The sequence below is a fragment of the Hyperolius riggenbachi genome, chromosome 7 (assembly GCF_040937935.1).
Source record: "Hyperolius riggenbachi isolate aHypRig1 chromosome 7, aHypRig1.pri, whole genome shotgun sequence".
NCBI classification, from domain to species: domain Eukaryota; kingdom Metazoa; phylum Chordata; class Amphibia; order Anura; family Hyperoliidae; genus Hyperolius; species Hyperolius riggenbachi.
In genome coordinates this window covers 33,000,612-33,020,081 of record NC_090652.1, presented here as the reverse complement: position 1 = coordinate 33,020,081, position 19,470 = coordinate 33,000,612, and positions in this window count along the sequence as shown.

Genomic DNA, 19,470 nt, shown 5'->3' with positions numbered 1-19,470 from the left:
AACTCTCACCTCCTCCATCATAAACTCCACCTGATGCCTAATCCTCACCTTCTCTCCAACATAAACCATACTGATGCCTAACCCTCACCTTCTCCACAACATAAACCATACCTGATGCCTAACCCTCACCTTCTCCACAACATAAACCCTACTGATGCCTAACCCTCACCTTCTCCCCAACATAAACCCTACTGATGCCTAACCCTCACCTTCTCCCCAACATAAACCCTACTGATGCCTAACCCTCACCTTCTCCACAACATAAACCATACCTGATGCCTAACCCTCACCTTCCCCACAACATAAACCCTACTGATGCCTAACACTCACCTTCTCCACAACATAAGCCATACCTGATGCCTAACCCTCACCTTCTCCACAACATAAACCCTACTTGATGCCTAACTCTCACCTCCTCCAACATAAACTCCACCTGATGCCTAGCTGTAACCTTTCGCAACATTAACCTCTTCCTGATTTCTAATCCTAACCTCTCCCCAACATAAACCCTACTGATACCTAACCCTAAACCTTTTCCAACATAAACCTCTTCCTGATCCTAACCCTAACCTCTCCCCCCACATGACATAATGCTTAAAGAGGAACTCCAGTGAAAATAATGTAGTAAAAAAAGTGCTTCATTTTTTACCATAATTATGTATAAATGATTTAGTCAGTGTTTGCTCATTGTAAAATCTTTCCTCTCCCAGATTCACATTCTGACATTTATTACATGGTGACATTGTTACTGTGGGCAGGTTATTTAGCTGTTTCTAGCTGCTCTGTCTGTTACAGACAGCTAATAACAGCTATTTCCTGTCTCTGAACATTGTTACATTGTGGCAGTTTGCCAGCAGTACCGCGGTATTCAGAGCCTCTTGTGGGAGGGGTTTCAGCACAAAATCAGTCACACAGCGCCCCCTGATGGTCTGTTTGTGAAAATCATTGTCTTTCTCATGTAAAATGGGGTATCAGCTACTGATTGGGAAAAAGTTCAATTCTTGGTTGGAGTTTCTCTTTAACCGTATCCTCTTCCCAACATTAACCCCTTCCTGATGCCTAACTCTAAGCTCTCTCCAACCTGAGCCTCTTCCTGATGCCAAACCCTGACCTTCTCCAACATAAACCCCTTCCTTATTCATAGTTACATAGTTATTTGGGTGGAAAAAAGACATACGTCCATCGAGTTCAACCAGAGAACAAAGTACAACACCAGCCTGCTCCCTCACATATCCCTGTTAATCCAGAGGCCGGTTTCACACTGCAAGCTGGTGGTGTGGCAGCGTTACTAAGCGGTATTCCCCATCTGACATTGGGCCAAGCAGAAAGTGACACGCCTGCGATCACTTCCTGCTTCGCAGTATGCGGAAGTGCATGAAAGCGTATTGTAAAAATACGCTTCCTGCCATGCGCACCTTGACATTGTGTTGGAATTTTTTTTTAAATTCGCCGTAGCCTAACATGGGCTGACACAGATTGCCGTAAGTCGCTGCAGAAGACGCACGGTAACGTAGTTTTGGGGTCACGTCAGATCGAGGACTTCCAGCGGACCGCACCGCAATGCAGGTAATGTGCATTCCCCCCATAGCATCATGTAGGGGCTGAAACCTTTGGCCTCACTGGATGCCGGCTTCATCCATTCATCAGCTACTGCTGCTCCACCGCAGCAGGGACACCTCTGTTACAGCCCCTACATGATGCCAGTCACTAAACCGGAAGTGAGTGCAGCCGCAGCCCGACACTTCTGTGACAGCCAGATTATCGTCCAGCCCTGCATAATGCTGCCCAGGAGTCGGGACCCACCACAGAAATGAAAACTACTAGACCTTCTGAACTGGAACACCTTGGCATGCACTGCCAGATGTCAGCAATCGGGATCCTCAGCAGCGTCAGCCCTGCAGAACTGGGACATCACTGCGGAGCCTTCGCCTCCCTCTGTCTCCCTCTATGTCTCCTAAGGGATGACAGATGATTGCCAAGTGCAACTGGTGACGCCTTAGTATGGCAGCCTGCCAGCCTCGGCTCTTGGCTTTCGGACATTTATCTCCCCTCTTCCCAACCTTCCAGAACCTGTATAAGCCAAAGCCAATTCCAGGTACAACCCCCGGTTTGTACTTGGCAAAATAAATGACTCTGATTCTGATTCTGATTGTAATCTGCTATGATTATTCAACATTTCACATACAGTTTAGTTATTCACAGACCGTTTAAAAAACATATTTCCTTTCTATTTTTAAAATCAATTTCCTCAAAAACCACATGATCTTTTTGAAAAAAAAAAACTTGTTCCCACTATTACCCTTAAAAGACCACTATGGCAAAAAATTGAAAATTGAAAATACAAGTAAACACATTCAAATAAGAAGAACATTTCTTCCACAGTAAAATGAGCCATTCATTTTTTCCCCTCATCTTGCTGTCATTTCTAGTAGGTACCGGTAGTAACTAGCAAGAAGTTTCAATCAGGATGATACCATGTATTGGCTATCTTAAAAGCATAAGAGTAAGCAAGCTTTCGGCTGTATAGCCTTCGTCGGGCTTCAATCCTGTTTTCAATCCGGTTTGCTTGAAGCCTGACGAAGGCTATACTGCCGAAAGCTTGCTTACTCATATTCTTTTAATTTAGCCAATAAATTGTATCATCCTGATTTAAAACTTCTTGCTTTTACTGATGGCTAACACAGTACAATACCCTACTGCTATTACTAGTAGGTAGTAGAAATCTGACAGAACCGACAGGTTTTGGGCTAGTCCATCTCTTCATGGGGGATTCTCCGCATGGCCTTTACTTTTTATAAAGACACTTCCTGAAAAGGATTTACACAAACATGCCAGCCAGCCTCCCTGCTTGCTACACACTTTTTTTTTTGGCAGTAGGACGAAGCAACTGCCATTCGCTACATGCTTTTGAAAATAAGAAAACCCTGAGAACCCCCCATGAGAAGATGGGCTAATCCAAAACCTGCCGGTTCTGTCAGATTTCTACTACCAACTAGAAGTGACAGCAACATAGGAGTAAAATAATTTATGGCTCATTTTACTCTGGAGGAAATGTACTACTTATTTGAATGTGTTTACATGTAATGTAAATTTTACGATTTTTGCAATAGTGGTCCTTTAACCATTCATGCAGCGCGGATATGAGCTTTAGAGGTGTACCGAACGGTTCGCCGGCGAACGGTTCCAGGCGAACATTGGGGGTTCGCGTTCGCCTGCGCCAGGCGAACTTTTCCGGAAGTTCGATTCGCCCCATAATGCACTATGAGGGTCAACTTTGACCCTCTGCATCACAGTCAGCAGGCACATTGTAGCCATTCAGGCTACAGTAAGCCCTGGAGCCCCACCCCCCCTTATATAAGGCAGCCTCCGGCGGCCATTACAGTCACTCGTGTGCCTGCTAGAGAGAGGAAAGGGACAGCTGCTGCAGACTTTTTCTCTTAGGGACAGATTAGTTAGGTTCTAGGCTGCTTTGCTTGTTCCTGACTGATTAATATTGCTTTTAAAGCACCCAGCAACAGCTCTTTTCAGAGCTCAACCTGTACATTTTTTTTCCTGACACTTTTGTTGCATGCACAGCCTTGCTAATTGATAGTGTGTGTGCCACTGCCAGCAGCCCAGCACATTCAGTGACTGACTGCCTGTGTGTGTGACAGGGAGCTGCACATTGTACTACCCAGTACTGCATATACCCCAGTACCTGTTGTGTTTACTTAACCCACCTCATCACTGCATATACCTAGCTTTGTGTTGAGTGAACCCAGCTCACTGCATCTAACTACCCAGTACCTGTTGTGTTTACTTAACCCACCTCATCACTGCATATACCTAGCGTTGTGTTGAGTGAACCCAGCTCACTGCATCTAAGTCTAACTACCTGTTGTGTTGAGTGAGAACCCACCTCACTGCATCTTAAGTACCTTTACTGTATACTGTTCAGTGAACCCAGCTCACTGCATCTAACTACCCAGTACCTGTTGTGTTTACTTAACCCACATCATCACTGCATATACCTAGCCTTGTGTTGAGTGAACCCAGCTCACTGCATCTAACGACCTGTTGTGTTGAGCGTGAGCCCACCTGGCCACCTCACTGCATCTAACTACCTGTTGTGTTGAGTGTGAACCCACCCGGCCACCTCACTGCATCTAACTACCTGTTGTGTTGAGTGAGAACCCACCTCACTGCATCTTAAGTACCTTTACTGTTGAGTGAACCCAGCTCACTGAATCTAACTACCTGTTGTGTTGAGTGTGAACCCACCTGGTCACCTCACTGCATCTAACTACCTGTTGTGTTGAGTGAGAACCCACCTCACTGCATCTTAAGTACCTTTACTGTATACTGTTCAGTGAACCCAGCTCACTGCATCTAACTACCCAGTACCTGTTGTGTTTACTTAACCCACATCATCACTGCATATACCTAGCCTTGTGTTGAGTGAACCCAGCTCACTGCATCTAACTACCTGTTGTGTTGAGTGTGAGCCCACCTGGCCACCTCACTGCATCTAACTACCTGTTGTGTTGAGTGTGAACCCACCTGGCCACCTCACTGCATCTAACTACCTGTTGTGTTGAGTGAGAACCCACCTCACTGCATCTTAAGTACCTTTACTGTTGAGTGAACCCAGCTCACTGCATCTAACTACCCAGTACCTGTTGTGTTTACTTAACCCACCTCATCACTGCATATACCTAGCCTTGTGTTGAGTGAACCCAGCTCACTGCATCTAATTACCTGTTGTGTTGAGTGTGAACCCACCTGGCCACCTCACTGCATCTAACTACCTGTTGTGTTGAGTGAGAACCCACCTCACTGCATCTTATGTACCTTTACTGTTGAGTGAACCCAGCTCACTGCATCTAACTACCCAGTACCTGTTGTGTTTACTTAACCCACCTCATCACTGCATATACCTAGCCTTGTGTTGAGTGAACCCAGCTCACTGCATCTAACTACCTGTTGTGTTGAGTGTGAACCCACCTGGCCACCTCACTGCATCTAACTACCTGTTGTGTTGAGTGAGAACCCACCTCACTGCATCTTATGTACCTTTACTGTTGAGTGAACCCAGCTCACTGCATCTAACTACCCAGTACCTGTTGTGTTTACTTAACCCACCTCATCACTGCATATACCTAGCCTTGTGTTGAGTGAACCCAGCTCACTGCATCTAACTACCTGTTGTGTTGAGTGTGAACCCACCTGGCCACCTCACTGCATCTAACTACCTGTTGTGTTGAGTGAGAACCCACCTCACTGCATCTTAAGTACCTTTACTGTTGAGTGAACCCAGCTCACTGCATCTAACTACCTGTTGTGTTGAGTGTGAACCCACCTGGCCACCTCACTGCATCTAACTACCTGTTGTGTTGAGTGAGAACCCACCTCACTGCATCTTAAGTACCTTTACTGTTGAGTGAACCCAGCTCACTGAATCTAACTACCCAGTACCTGTTGTGTTTACTTAACCCACCTCATCACTGCATATACCTAGCCTTGTGTTGAGTGAACCCAGCTCACTGCATCTAATTACCTGTTGTGTTGAGTGTGAACCCACCTGGCCACCTCACTGCATCTAACTACCTGTTGTGTTGAGTGAGAACCCACCTCACTGCATCTTATGTACCTTTACTGTTGAGTGAACCCAGCTCACTGCATCTAACTACCCAGTACCTGTTGTGTTTACTTAACCCACCTCATCACTGCATATACCTAGCCTTGTGTTGAGTGAACCCAGCTCACTGCATCTAACTACCTGTTGTGTTGAGTGTGAACCCACCTGGCCACCTCACTGCATCTAACTACCTGTTGTGTTGAGTGAGAACCCACCTCACTGCATCTTATGTACCTTTACTGTTGAGTGAACCCAGCTCACTGCATCTAACTACCTGTTGTGTTGAGTGTGAACCCACCTGGCCACCTCACTGCATCTAACTACCTGTTGTGTTGAGTGAGAACCCACCTCACTGCATCTTAAGTACCTTTACTGTTGAGTGAACCCAGCTCACTGAATCTAACTACCCAGTACCTGTTGTGTTTACTTAACCCACCTCATCACTGCATATACCTAGCCTTGTGTTGAGTGAACCCAGCTCACTGCATCTAATTACCTGTTGTGTTGAGTGTGAACCCACCTGGCCACCTCACTGCATCTAACTACCTGTTGTGTTGAGTGAGAACCCACCTCACTGCATCTTATGTACCTTTACTGTTGAGTGAACCCAGCTCACTGCATCTAACTACCCAGTACCTGTTGTGTTTACTTAACCCACCTCATCACTGCATATACCTAGCCTTGTGTTGAGTGAACCCAGCTCACTGCATCTAACTACCTGTTGTGTTGAGTGTGAACCCACCTGGCCACCTCACTGCATCTAACTACCTGTTGTGTTGAGTGAGAACCCACCTCACTGCATCTTATGTACCTTTACTGTTGAGTGAACCCAGCTCACTGCATCTAACTACCCAGTACCTGTTGTGTTTACTTAACCCACCTCATCACTGCATATACCTAGCCTTGTGTTGAGTGAACCCAGCTCACTGCATCTAACTACCTGTTGTGTTGAGTGTGAACCCACCTGGCCACCTCACTGCATCTAACTACCTGTTGTGTTGAGTGAGAACCCACCTCACTGCATCTTAAGTACCTTTACTGTTGAGTGAACCAAGCTCACTGCATCTAACCACCTGTTGTGTTGAGTGTGAACCCACCTGGCCACCTCACTGCATCTAACTACCTGTTGTGTTGAGTGAGAACCCACCTCACTGCATATAGCTAGCATACCCCCGAGATGGACAAAATGGACAAACCAGGTAGAGGAAGAGGTAGAGGCAGACCCAGAGGAAGGCCACCAGGCACCGGCAGGTCTGTGGCTGTGCGAGGTGGTGTTGCTGTGATTTCATGCGGACCTGCCCCAAAATACAGTGCTCAGAAGAAGGCACGTGCCATCACTTCCCAAAATCGTGAGGAGGTGATTGAGTATTTAACACAGAACACCTCATCTCCCGCAGCCACCAGCGCTACAACAAGCACCACATCCGCTGCATTTGACACTTCGCAGGAGTTATTTGGTGGTGGTGGTGAAATCACTGATTCCCAGCCACTACTGCAACAACAACAAGAAGGCGCAGGTACACCACCTCATACGTCTGAGTTAGGTGGCGATAGTATGGACGTAACGTGTGTGGATGGGGATGATGGTGGACCACCTGAAGTTGGTGCACTTGAGGAGGTGTCTGAGGAAAGCGCAGCTGGCCAGGAGGATTATGATGACGATTATACGGATACCACATATGTTCCCGGTAGAGGAGATGACCAGGGGGACAGTTCAGAGGAGGAGTCAGAGAGGAGTAGGAGGAGACGACTCCATGATAGAAGCAGAGGGAGCTCGTCCTCAGAAACAGCTGGGGGCAGTGTCCGGTGCCATGTATCGCCAGCTATGGCCAGGGAGCACACATGCCCTTCAACATCAGCTGCTGCTGATGCCACCGTAGCGCCATCACCCCAAGGGGGCTCAGCGGTTTGGAAATTTTTTCACGTGTGTGTCTCAGATCGGAGCAAAGCCATCTGTTGTCTCTGCCAGCAAAAATTGAGCCGTGGAAAGGCCAACTCTCACGTAGGGACAAGTGCCTTACGAAGGCACCTGGAGAGAAGGCACAAACAGCTATGGCAAGAACACCTGAGTAAAAGCAGCACTCCTCAAAAGACAAGCCAAACTCCTTCTCCTCTTCCTCCTTCAGGTGCATCGTCTTCATCCACTTTCTCCCTTGCACCTTCACAGCCCTCCTCCACACCGCCTCTTCCCTTGAGCGGTTCCTTCTCCTCTGCCCACAGCAGTACCCAGCTGTCCGTGAAGGAAGTATTTGAGCGGAAGAAGCAAATGTCTGCCAGTCACCCTCTTGCCCGGCGTCTGACAGCTGGCGTGGCAGAACTATTAGCTCGCCAGCTATTACCATACAAGCTGGTGGAGTCGGAGGCTTTCCGTAAGTTTGTGGCCATTGGTACACCGCAGTGGAAGATACCAGGCCGCAATTATTTTTCTCAAAAGGCCATACCCAAACTGTACCGTGCAGTTGAGAGGCAAGTGGTGTCATCTCTGGCACACAGCGTTGGGTCAAGGGTCCACCTGACCACGGATGCCTGGTCTGCCAAGCACGGGCAGGGCCACTACATTACATACACAGCCCATTGGGTCAACCTGGTGACCGATGGCAGCAAGCAGGGAGTACGTGGCTGCGCAGAGGACCGACTTGTCACACCTCCACGGCTTGCAGGTAGGCCTCCAACCACCTCCTCTCCACCTGCTATCACCGCTTCGCTGTCGTCATCCTCCTCCTCCTCCTCCTCTTTGGCTGGTGCCGCCATCTCCTCCCCAGCTACACAGCCCCAGCACCCCAGGGCCTATGCTGCATGCCAGGTGCGACGGTGTCATGCAGTGTTAGACATGTCTTGCCTGAAAGCGGAGAGTCACACTGGAGCAGCTCTCCTGGCTGCTCTTAACAAACAGGTGGAGCAATGGCTGACCCCGCACAAGCTTGAGATCGGCAACGTGGTGTGTGACAACGGCAGCAATCTCATTGCTGCGTTGAATTTGGGAAAGCTGACACACATACCCTGCATGGCACATGTGCTTAATCTGGTCGTGCAAAGATTTGTGTCCAAGTACCCAGGCTTAGAGGACGTCCTGAAGCAGGCCAGGAAGTTGTGTGGGCATTTCAGGCGCTCTTACAAGGCCATGGCACGCTTTGCAGAGATTCAGCGTAGAAACAACTTGCCGGTGAGACGCCTGATTTGCGATAGCCCGACTCGCTGGAATTCCACCCTGCTGATGTTCTCTCGCCTGCTAGACCAGGAGAAAGCCGTCACCCACTACCTGTATCATTACAGTACAAGGACACAATCTGGGAGGATGGGGATGTTGTGGCCCAACAACTGGACACTGATGCGAAATGCATGCAGGGTCATGGAGCCCTTTGAGGAGGTGACCAAACTGGTGAGTCGCGATGAGGGCACCATCAGCGACTTGATCCCCTACGCCTACTTCCTGGAGCGTGCCGTGCGTAGAGTGGTGGATACAGCTGTGGAGGAGCGTGAACAAGAAGAGTTAGGGCAGCAGGATTTATTGGAGCCATTTACACACGAACCCGATGTTTCCACAACACCGGCGGCAGCACAGAGGGGGGAGGAGGAGGAAGAAGAGGAGTCGTGTGGGGAAGGAGAGGAGTCAGACTCTGATGATGGTGATGATGAGGAAGGTGTTTCTGTGGAGGAGGAAGAGGCGGTGGAAGGAGAACAACCGCGGCAGCCATCACAAGGGGCTTCTGCTGCTCCACGTTCCCGTGGTATTGTTCGTGGCTGGGGGGAGGAAGAGGAGTTGCGTCCCGTCACTGAGGAAGAGCAAGAGGAGATGGAGAGTACCTCTGCATCCAGCTTTGTGCAGATGTCCTCTTTCATGTTGTCCAGCCTGTTGAGGGACCCCCGTATCAAAAAACTCAAGACGAATGACCTGTACTGGGTGGCCACGCTACTAGACCCTCGGTACAGGCACAAAGTGGCGGACCTCTTACCAACTCAACAAAAGGCGGAAAGGATGCAGCACTTGCAGAACAAGCTGTCGATGATGCTTTACAATGCGTTTAAGGGTGATGTGGCTGCACAACGCAATCAAGGTACCACTGGCAGTAACCCTCCTCCTCCCAAGTCCACGCAGGCAAGAACAGCACGCTCCAGCGATCTCAGGGTGATGTCGGACATGCGGACGTTCTTTAGTCCAACTCCTCGCCATAGTCCTTCCGGATCCACCCTCCACCAACGCCTGGACCGGCAGGTAGCCGACTACCTGGCCTTGAGTGTGGATGTAGACTCTGCGAAAAGCGACGATGAACCCTTGGACTACTGATTGCGCAGGCTTGACCTGTGGCCAGAGCTGTCCCAATTTGCCATACAACTTCTCTCTTGCCCTGCCGCAAGCGTCCTGTCAGAAAGGACCTTCAGTGCAGCTGGAGGCATAGTTACTGAGAAGAGAAGTCGCCTAAGTCACGACAGTGTTCAGTACCTGACCTTTATCAAAATGAATGAGGAATGGATCACGGAGGGCTACTGCACGACCGAAGACTAAGTCAGTCCACTCCCCACACACAGCATCTCTGCCTGCAGGCCGCTTGACTGCCTTCTCCGCCACTACTAACAGGGTCCAGGACTCTAGGCGGATTCCTGAATTTTTAAGGCCGCTGCTAGCAGCGGCCGCTACACTAATTTTTCTGGTGCGTGTACATGTGCCCATCCCCCTTCATGATCATTACCTTGCCGTGGTGAAGGGGCTTGCGCATCACAATGAAGCAATGACCGCCGGCTATTTGAGTGTCTCGGGTGGGGGTGGCACACAAAAGATATTAAGGCCGTTGCTTCATTGTGGTCAGACCAAATTTGATCAGCTGGAAAGTCACTGTTCTGTCATTCAGCTACATCAGCCGGGCAAGCATATGGGCTGAAAAGCCACCATCACCTGCACTCTCGTCACGGTGCGCACCAGTCCAGCACGGCCGTCACTACACAAACGGCTGTTTGCAGTCACTGCATACCTTTCACTGCATCTGTGACTGCACATTATACCTGGCAGTCAGTGCATAACTTGCACTTGAATGGATACACTTTCAAACAATTTAAAAATACAACCATCTAAACTTTCAAACAATTTAAAAATACAACCATCTATCATTTTCAAAAAATTTAAAAAAAGGGCAAAAAAACTTGCCCTCCGTAAAACATTCTTGGCAAATGCTTTCGACTTGGTTTGTCTTCCGCTGGCTCAAGGGTCCATCTGACCACAGATGCCTGGTCTGCAAAGCACGGTCAGGGCAGCTACAGCATGGGTCTCAGCAGGCTCCCACTTCGGGCCGCAATCCAACCTTCATTCCCCGCGGTGACAATGGCAGACTTGCCCTCCATAACGGATTCCCGTTAAAGGATTTAAAGTTAGTTCATTTCAATTAGGGCCGCAAAAGGTCCTCCTGAGTCCTGTATTGTTATTTTTGGTCACTACCTCGGGGCGGGCGTGCATGCCTGCCTGCTTCCCTCCTTGCCTGGATGTGTGGTGGTAGACGTTGATCAGGCTCCAACTCCGGAACGCAATACAAGAGGGAGCTCGTCCTCAGAATCAGCTGGGGGCAGTGTCAGGCTCCATGTATCGCCAGCTATGGCCAGACAGCCAACGTGCCCTTCAACGTCAGCTGCTGATGCCACCGTAGCGCCATCAGCCCAGGGGGGCTCAGCGGTTTGGAAATTTTTTCACGTGTGTGTCTCAGATCGGAGCAAAGCCATCTGTTGTCTCTGCCAGCAAAAATTGAGCCGTGGAAAGGCCAACTGTCACGTAGGGACAAGTGCTTTACGAAGGCACCTGGAGAGAAGGCACAAACAGCTATGGCAAGAACACCTGAGGAAAAGAAGCACCCCTCAAAAGACATGCAGCGGAGAACAACCGTGGCAGGGGGCTTCTGCTGCTCCACGTTCCCATGGTATTGTTCGTGGCTGGGGGGAGGAAGAATGGATACACTTTTAAACAATTTAAAAATGCAACCATCTAAACTTTCAAACAATTTAAAAATGCAACCATCTAAACTTGTAAACAATTTAAAAATACAACCATCTAAACTTTCAAACAATTTAAAAATACAACCATCTAAACTTTCAAACAATTTAAAAATACAACCATCTAAACTTGTAAACAATTTAAAAATACAACCATCTAAACTTTCAAACAATTTAAAAATACAACCATCTATCATTTTCAAAAAATTTAAAAAAAGGGCAAAAAAACTTGCCCTCCGTAAAACATTCTTGGCAAATGCTTTCGACTTGGTTTGTCTTCCGCTGGCTCAAGGGTCCATCTGACCACAGATGCCTGGTCTGCAAAGCACGGTCAGGGCAGCTACAGCATGGGTCTCAGCAGGCTCCCACTTCGGGCCGCAATCCAACCTTCATTCCCCGCGGTGACAATGGCAGACTTGCCCTCCATAACGGATTCCCGTTAAAGGATTTAAAGTTAATTCATTTCAAATACACAGCAGGGCCTCGAAAGTCCGCCTCCTGTATTGTTATTTTTGGTCACTACCTCGGGGCGGGCGTGCATGCCTACCTGCTGCCCTCCTTGGATGTGTAGTGGTAGCCGTTTCTCAGGCTCCACACCGGATTCCATCCCTCATTCCCCGGCCATTACCCGGGGTCACAAATGACAGACTTGCCCGCCTCCATATGATTCTCGTGAAAGGAATGTGGTGTCATCTTTGCCCGCCATAACTGGTTCTCGTTAAAGGATTTAAAGTACATTCATTTCAAATACACAGCAGGGCCTCGAAAGTCCGCCTCCTGTATTGTTATTTTTGGTCACTACCTCGGGGCGGGCGGGCGTGCATGCCTGCCCGCTGCCCTCCTTGGATGTGTAGTGGTAGCCGTTGCTCAGGCTCCACACCGGATTCAAACCTCTCATTCCCCGGCCATTACCCGGGGTCACAATGGCAGACTTGCCCGCCTCCACAGGATTCTCATTGTAGCGGTACTGAACAAGTACACAGCAAGTAGAAAATGTAAATTAAAAACAAAACGTAAGCTTTTTAACAATGCCATGGAAAGTTGAGAAGGAAGTCACACATTACCTGACATCACTGAGTGAGGAAGAGCAATCACGCCATGTTGCGCAGTAGTCCAGCATGGCCGTCACTACACAAACAGCTGTTTGCGGTGCGTTACACAGTGAGTTTGGTGTGTCAGTGTGAAGCAGTACTCTAATTACACTCCCTGTTTGATGTATACACATGCAAGATGTTTGAAAGCACGTTAGGCCTGCAATTTAGCATTCAATGTGATTTCTGCCCTTAAAACGCTGCTTTGCGTCACATCCAGATTTTTCCTGGGGACTTTTGGCGTGTATCCCACTCCGCCATGCCCCCCTCCAGGTGTTAGACCCCTTGAAACATCTTTTCCATCACTTTTGTGGCCAGCATAATTTTTTCTATTTTTCAAAGTTCGCCTCCCCATTGAAGTCTATTGCGGTTCGCGAATTTTTCCGCGAACCGAACCTTCCGCGGAAGTTCGCGAACCCGGTTCGCGAACTGAAAATCGGAGGTTCGCGACATCTCTAATGAGCTTCATGTCCGCAACGGCAGCTGCTGGAGCCACAGGGACGCGCTAGTCACGTCCCTGCAGTTTGGGGGGTTTGCAGGCAATCGTTCAGACAAATGCCCGCGATCGCGCTGCTGCTGGGAGCAGGGGGTGATTGGCTGCAGGGGACAAAAGTCTCCTGTGCCAATCCGTACATTCCTGCCGAGAATAAACACTGTTTCTATGTTTATTCTTACATAGAGCCATGATTTCCGCCGGTTTCTGCCGTCCAGTCGTTACATTTATGAATGGGAACAATGTTCCCATTCATTAATCTCCCCGCCAGCACTGTGATCGCAGGCTTCCAATGGAAGCCTGCGTCACTTACCTAGTTACAATGTAGCAATACATTGTATCCTATATAGCATACTTGTACGCTACATAGAATTTTGCTCAGTGGGGACATCTTGTGGCCAAATAGTAAAAAACACCTACTGACTTTAGGGGGGGGGGGGGAATAATAATAATATCTATGTCAAGAGGGCATACAATGATTAAATAATGGGCTAAAAATTAGTGTTGGATGTAAAACTGAAAAAATGCACCTTATTATTGCAAGTTATTGGGGAATGAATGGGAGGAATGCTGAAATGTGAAAATTCCTCTCATCCATAAGGTGAAATATATCCACGGGCTGAAATGGTTAACATACTTAACGATTTGGTGATGATAGCATAAATGGGGGCCTTGCTATTGATTGCTAAAGATGGCAACAAATTTGTACCGGTTGTGGAATTCTCTCCGTGATCAGCGCACAAGACGTGCGCTGACACTGCGGAAATCCTCCACAAGTGTGTAATTTGAGGAAACCCAGCAGAAGGTGCAATGCACCTGCAGAGGGAAATTCCTGTCGGCAGGTGGAGCTGTGGAGCGCAGAGGAACAGCTCCTCTGCCCTACCACACACTCCAGACAGGAATTGTATGAAGGGAAGAAACGCAATCGCAAGAGAAGCGATTGAGAGTGAGCACAGAGACAGATTGTGTGCGTGTGCACCAAACCAGTCGCCAACCCGCGACGGTGCACACACCACAGCAGATATGAAGTAGGAACGCAATCGCGAGAGGTGCGATCGCCAGACGTGACACAAGGCTACAGCAAGGCGGAGCACGAGAGTAGCAAAGGCACAGCAAATCATACAATGAGGTGGTAAGGAAAATAACAAACGCTAACTGAACGCGAACACCGCACTCATTCGCAACAGTGCACGCGTTCATGCGCAGTCTCCACGTGATAAGCACAATAGAGACAAGCACGCCTAACTAACCACCGACAGACAAACATGAAACAGAGGACGCGAGCGCTTGCTTAACGGTTACCTCACCGAGCCTCCAGCAAGCGTTCGTAGCAGACAAGACAGACACACGAAAACAGGGACAAGCGAGAGATAGGATCCACAGCACTAGCGAAAAGAGGCCAGTGCGATCCATGGAGACAGAGAGATGGAGATCAGACGGATCCACAGCACTAGCGCTAGGCGAGTGCGATCCAGGCAAGACAGATAGAGGAGATAGCTGGTAGCAACCGCTGCTCCAGCTATACTCCAAGAACAAAGATCAGAATGACTTCCTGTCGACCACCGCAGGGACAGGACAATCGCAACAGACAAACAAAACAGATAAGCAATCCTAACTGCACTAGGGAAACCTGCCGAGTGCAGTCCCAGGAATTACTCTAAGCTAATCTTCAAACAATGAGCAAGGCTGACACTCTCCAGAGTGTTTCACAGGAAGAATCCTTATGACCAGCGAAGGTCTGTGATATCACATGGTATATATAGAGCAAGCCTACAAGGGATGTGGCTAGGCAATTTGCATGACAAACGTATGCAAATTATTCAGCAGCAGCAAGCTGAAAAACTGACAAAAGGTCTCTCTTCCAGAGACCTGCAGAATGCAGACCTGAACAATGGTCAAAAAGATGCCTGCCTGCACAGGCAGCTGAGCAGATCATTACAAAATTATGTGAAAATTATGTGAAATTAGGGTTCCTGATTACAGCTACAAACAATATGAATTAGTATTTTTCCTGAAATTTCACATCATAATTGTGAACTACGATGCAACATCATGTTTATGTGAAATTTGTTCTCAATACTACTTATCACATCCCATATTTATTTAAGTATTTATATAGCGTTGACATGTATTACGCAGCGCTTTAGAGAGTATATTGTCTGGTCACTTGTCACTTAACTGTCTCTCAGAGGGGCTCACTATTTAGTCCCTACCATAGGCATATATCTATGTGTCTGTTATGTAGTGTATGTATCATAGTCTAAGGCCAAGTTAGGGGGAAGCCAATTAACTTATCTGTATGTTTTGGGATGTGGGAGGAAACTGGAGTGCCCAGAGGAAACCCACACAGACACGGGGTGAAGAAACAAACTCCTTGCAGTGCCCTGGCTGGGTAGTGCCCTTGCCTTGCCACATACTGGTAGAGACCTTTCTCAAGAAATTTCCAGTTAAAGAAAACATCTCGTCCACAACCATCACTGAGTGCAAAACCCTTATGTGTCACCCTATCCCCACCTCCTCCTTGTTACCATAACATGTGCAGCCCATCTTCGTTGGTGTGCATCTTTCCTTTTCACACATTCATATCTGCATTCCACTTTCCTCTTTTGCCTTAAAGGACAACTGAAGGGAGAGGGTTATGGAGGCTGGCATATTTATTTCCTATTAAGCAATACCAGTTGCCTGGCTCTCTTGCTGATCCTCTGCCTCTAATACTGTTTTTATGTTAATTAGTGGTTAGGGTCTCTTCCATGAGCATAACTCACCGTGGTGGAAGAGTCTAGTATGGACAGGGACGGATCAAGACCAAGTTGTGCCTGGGGCAAGGTCAGGATTTGCCGCCTAAAGGTCAGGTTTTGGCGCCTAAACTGCCATTCATTTTGCCGCCTTTTTAAGAATCAAACAAACTGCGCCTGGGGCAAGATACCCGCTTGCCCCCCCCCCCCCCCCGCCCCCTAGATCCGTCCCTGAGTGTGGAAGGAACACTCTGCGTGCAAACTGTTTTTTGGCAGCCAACATCCTCCATTTTGGTGCATCTGTTTTGAAAGCAAGTTGTGTAACCTGCCTATATTTACGCTCTGCACATCCATGCAGTTGGTCATTCAGATGCAGCCTGATTTGGGAAGTGCTGCCACCTCCTCCTGCCTCTAATACGTTTAGCCACAGCCCCTGAACAAGCATGCAGCAGATCAAGTGTTTCTGACATTATTGTCAGATCTGACAAGATTGGCCACATGCTTGTTTCTGGTGTGATTCAGACACTACTGCAGCCAAATAGACCAGCAGGGCTTCCAGGCAACTGGTATTGATTAAAAGGAAATAAATATGGTAGCCTCCATAGTCTTCTCACTTCAGGTTCCCTTTAACCCCTATAAAAGTGATCTGCAAACTTGGCTCTCCAGCTGTTAAGGAGCTACAAGTCCCATAATGCAGTGTGGGAGTCTGACAGTCACAGTCATGATTCATAAAGTAAAATGCATTGTGGGACTTGTAGTTCCTTAACAGCTGGAGAGCCAAGTTTGCAGATCACTGCCCTATACTAGGGGCCTTTTCAGAATCTTTCCTTTAGCCAATATACTTTGTCATTCTTTAAATTAAAGTGAACCTCCAGACTAAAAATCTACTCAGCAGCACTGAAAAGGCTTGGTGTTTCCTTAAGGGCCCGTTTCCACTGGAGCGGAAACCGCTCCGAATCCGCAGAGTTTCCCTGCACACAAATTGAACGGGGAAACTCTGCCATAGGGGATAATGGCGCCGCCGGCCGAATCACTTGCGCTAGCGTTTCGGCTGGTACTGCCCGCAGAATTCGCTCAGGAGGCTGCGAATCCCATAGCCGTGCATGGCACGGCTCATGGGATTCGCCTGCGATCCCGCACACCCGGAAGTGCCGCCGCGTGTCTCCCTGACGCGTGCGGCACAAGTGGAAATGGGTTCTAACAGTTTCACAGCATCAGAACAAGCCTCATTTTTAGCTGCACATAAAAAAACTGCCCAGGCATTTTTCCCCTGATGCTGTGCAAAGCATGATGGGATTTCTGATGTTGTTGTTCTCGTTCTGCTGTTTTGTGCACATTTTTTTTTTTATTTGAAATTTGAAGCCTAGCGTGTGCAGCTGGGAGGGGTGATCAGGACACAGTTGGAACTGTGTCTCATGCTCCCAGTCACCTCCTTTCAACCAAAAAGATGGCTGCCCCCATGACAAAGATGGCAGCCCCCATGAAAAAGATGGCTGCCCTCATGAACACACAAGCATTTGCCTGTTCTTTTAAACAGGGTGGGTAAGAGATTATATTACCTATCTATTTTAATTCATATAACTAATGTAACTTAATGACAGTATGTTTGTTTAGGCTGAAGTTCCCCTTTAACAGTAAATAACACAGTGCTTTGATTTGTCAATAGCAGATTTTATTATTTGATTATGCAAAATCCTAAAATATAAGCACAGCTTTCATTGCCACTATAACAAGGGTTTTTTTTTTTGCTCAGTTGACTGCTGAAACAAGAAAATTGCACTCTGCCCCCCACTGACAACTCATTTCCAAAATTTGTGTGCAATATTGTGTGCGCATGTGTGAGTTTGCATGTGTGTGTGCATGTGTTTTATTGCAGAAATATTTTATTATTAGGATATCCCCCTCCACCAGCAGAATAATACACCTCATTTAAATTTTTTTATTCACGTTTGTGTTTGTGTGTAAAGAAATATGCAAGTATTTTTTTTTTTTTACCACTAGCCAGTCTGCACAGAACGAAAAAGATATTGAAAATGAATTGAACAAAAAATGCTTCATATTTATTCTTGCTTCTTACTGCGGTTTAAAAAACAGAGGCCTTTGGGAACATGTTTCAAATCTAAAACTATAACAATTGTAACACTGGCCATACACCATACAATCCTGATTGTTCAATCTTGTCTAGCTTAACTACATGTATGCAGCATGAGGGTCTACTAAAAAAATTCTGTCCTAAGAACAATAAGTATATTAACACTTGTCAATGCAAATTCTGCATATGATTTAACCTGCATAGATCTGCAGTTGCTATTTTTAGGCAGCTTTTTTGTGATTTTTGTCTGCACTTGTATGAGATTTTTCCATTTGCAACTTTTTTGTGCATACCAATGAAGTTAACTAACATGAAAATGTATCGAATGAACTTCAAAATCTCACACAATTTTATTCACGTAAAAATGCAATTTTTGCAGTTTTTATGCTTTGCTATTGACTTGCATTAAGTAAAAATCACACTTTATGCATGGATAAAAATCAGACCTGCCGTGCGGATTCAGGATTTAGAAAAATTGCAAATCACACACAATCGCAGAAAAAAAATGTGACGGCATACATTAGATTGGCGATGAACACGATTTTGGCAATACACACACGTATTCAACTAAGTGTAAATCTAAAAAAAGAAAAAGCAGTACAACAAAGTCCCCAGTATCCGGCACTGGTGGAGATCACCTGGTGCCAGATACATGTGCTTGCTGGTTGCTTGAGCAACCGGTCGTATAAGCACAAACCTCCCTACCCCCTCCCCTTCCTGTGCTGAATAAAATACTCACCAAGTGTCCAGCGCTGTCTCCTAACCTTCCTGTTGTTCTCAGCAGCTTTCCAGCACCCTTCGTGAATGGCTCCTGATATGTCACGTGACCCACGTCGTGTCATGTGACATGCACAAACGCCTGAAAGCCACTAGGAGCTACAGGAAGGCTAGATGACGGTGCTGGACACTCCATGATTTTAATCGCCATAAAAAAAACCCAAAACAGTTCCTATTATCCCCTCAGGCATTCCGGTAAAGGCGCGTACACACGCTGTATTTTTACAAGCGACAGGTCCGTCAGACCCTCCCGCGGAGCAGTCGTTTTGCCGACAGTAGCATGTGTGTACAAGCTGTCGGCAGACCGTGCGGATCAGTCAAAAACAGTCTTATCAGTCTGCCGACAGTTTGTACACACGTTCTACTGTCGGCAGAACGACTGCTCCACGGGAGGGTCTGATGGACCCATCGCTTGTAAAAATACAGCGTTTACGCGCCTTTAGTTGAGACTTCCAGTTGCCTGACTTCCAGATAATGGGGACTTTGCTGTAATAAAAAAGCAGTATGACGAGCCTGGCTTGTTTGTGTAACCTAATTCTCCAATAAGCTGTAATCAGGTTAGATGTAGCAGATGAAAGCAATGTGCGGCATGCGGTGACAGAAATCAGAACATATTGCAGCTTTATGACAGGTGATTAGTTGGAGCCCTTTGTCTTTTGTTGGACGCCGCAGCTCTTGCTCAGCCCGTCCAG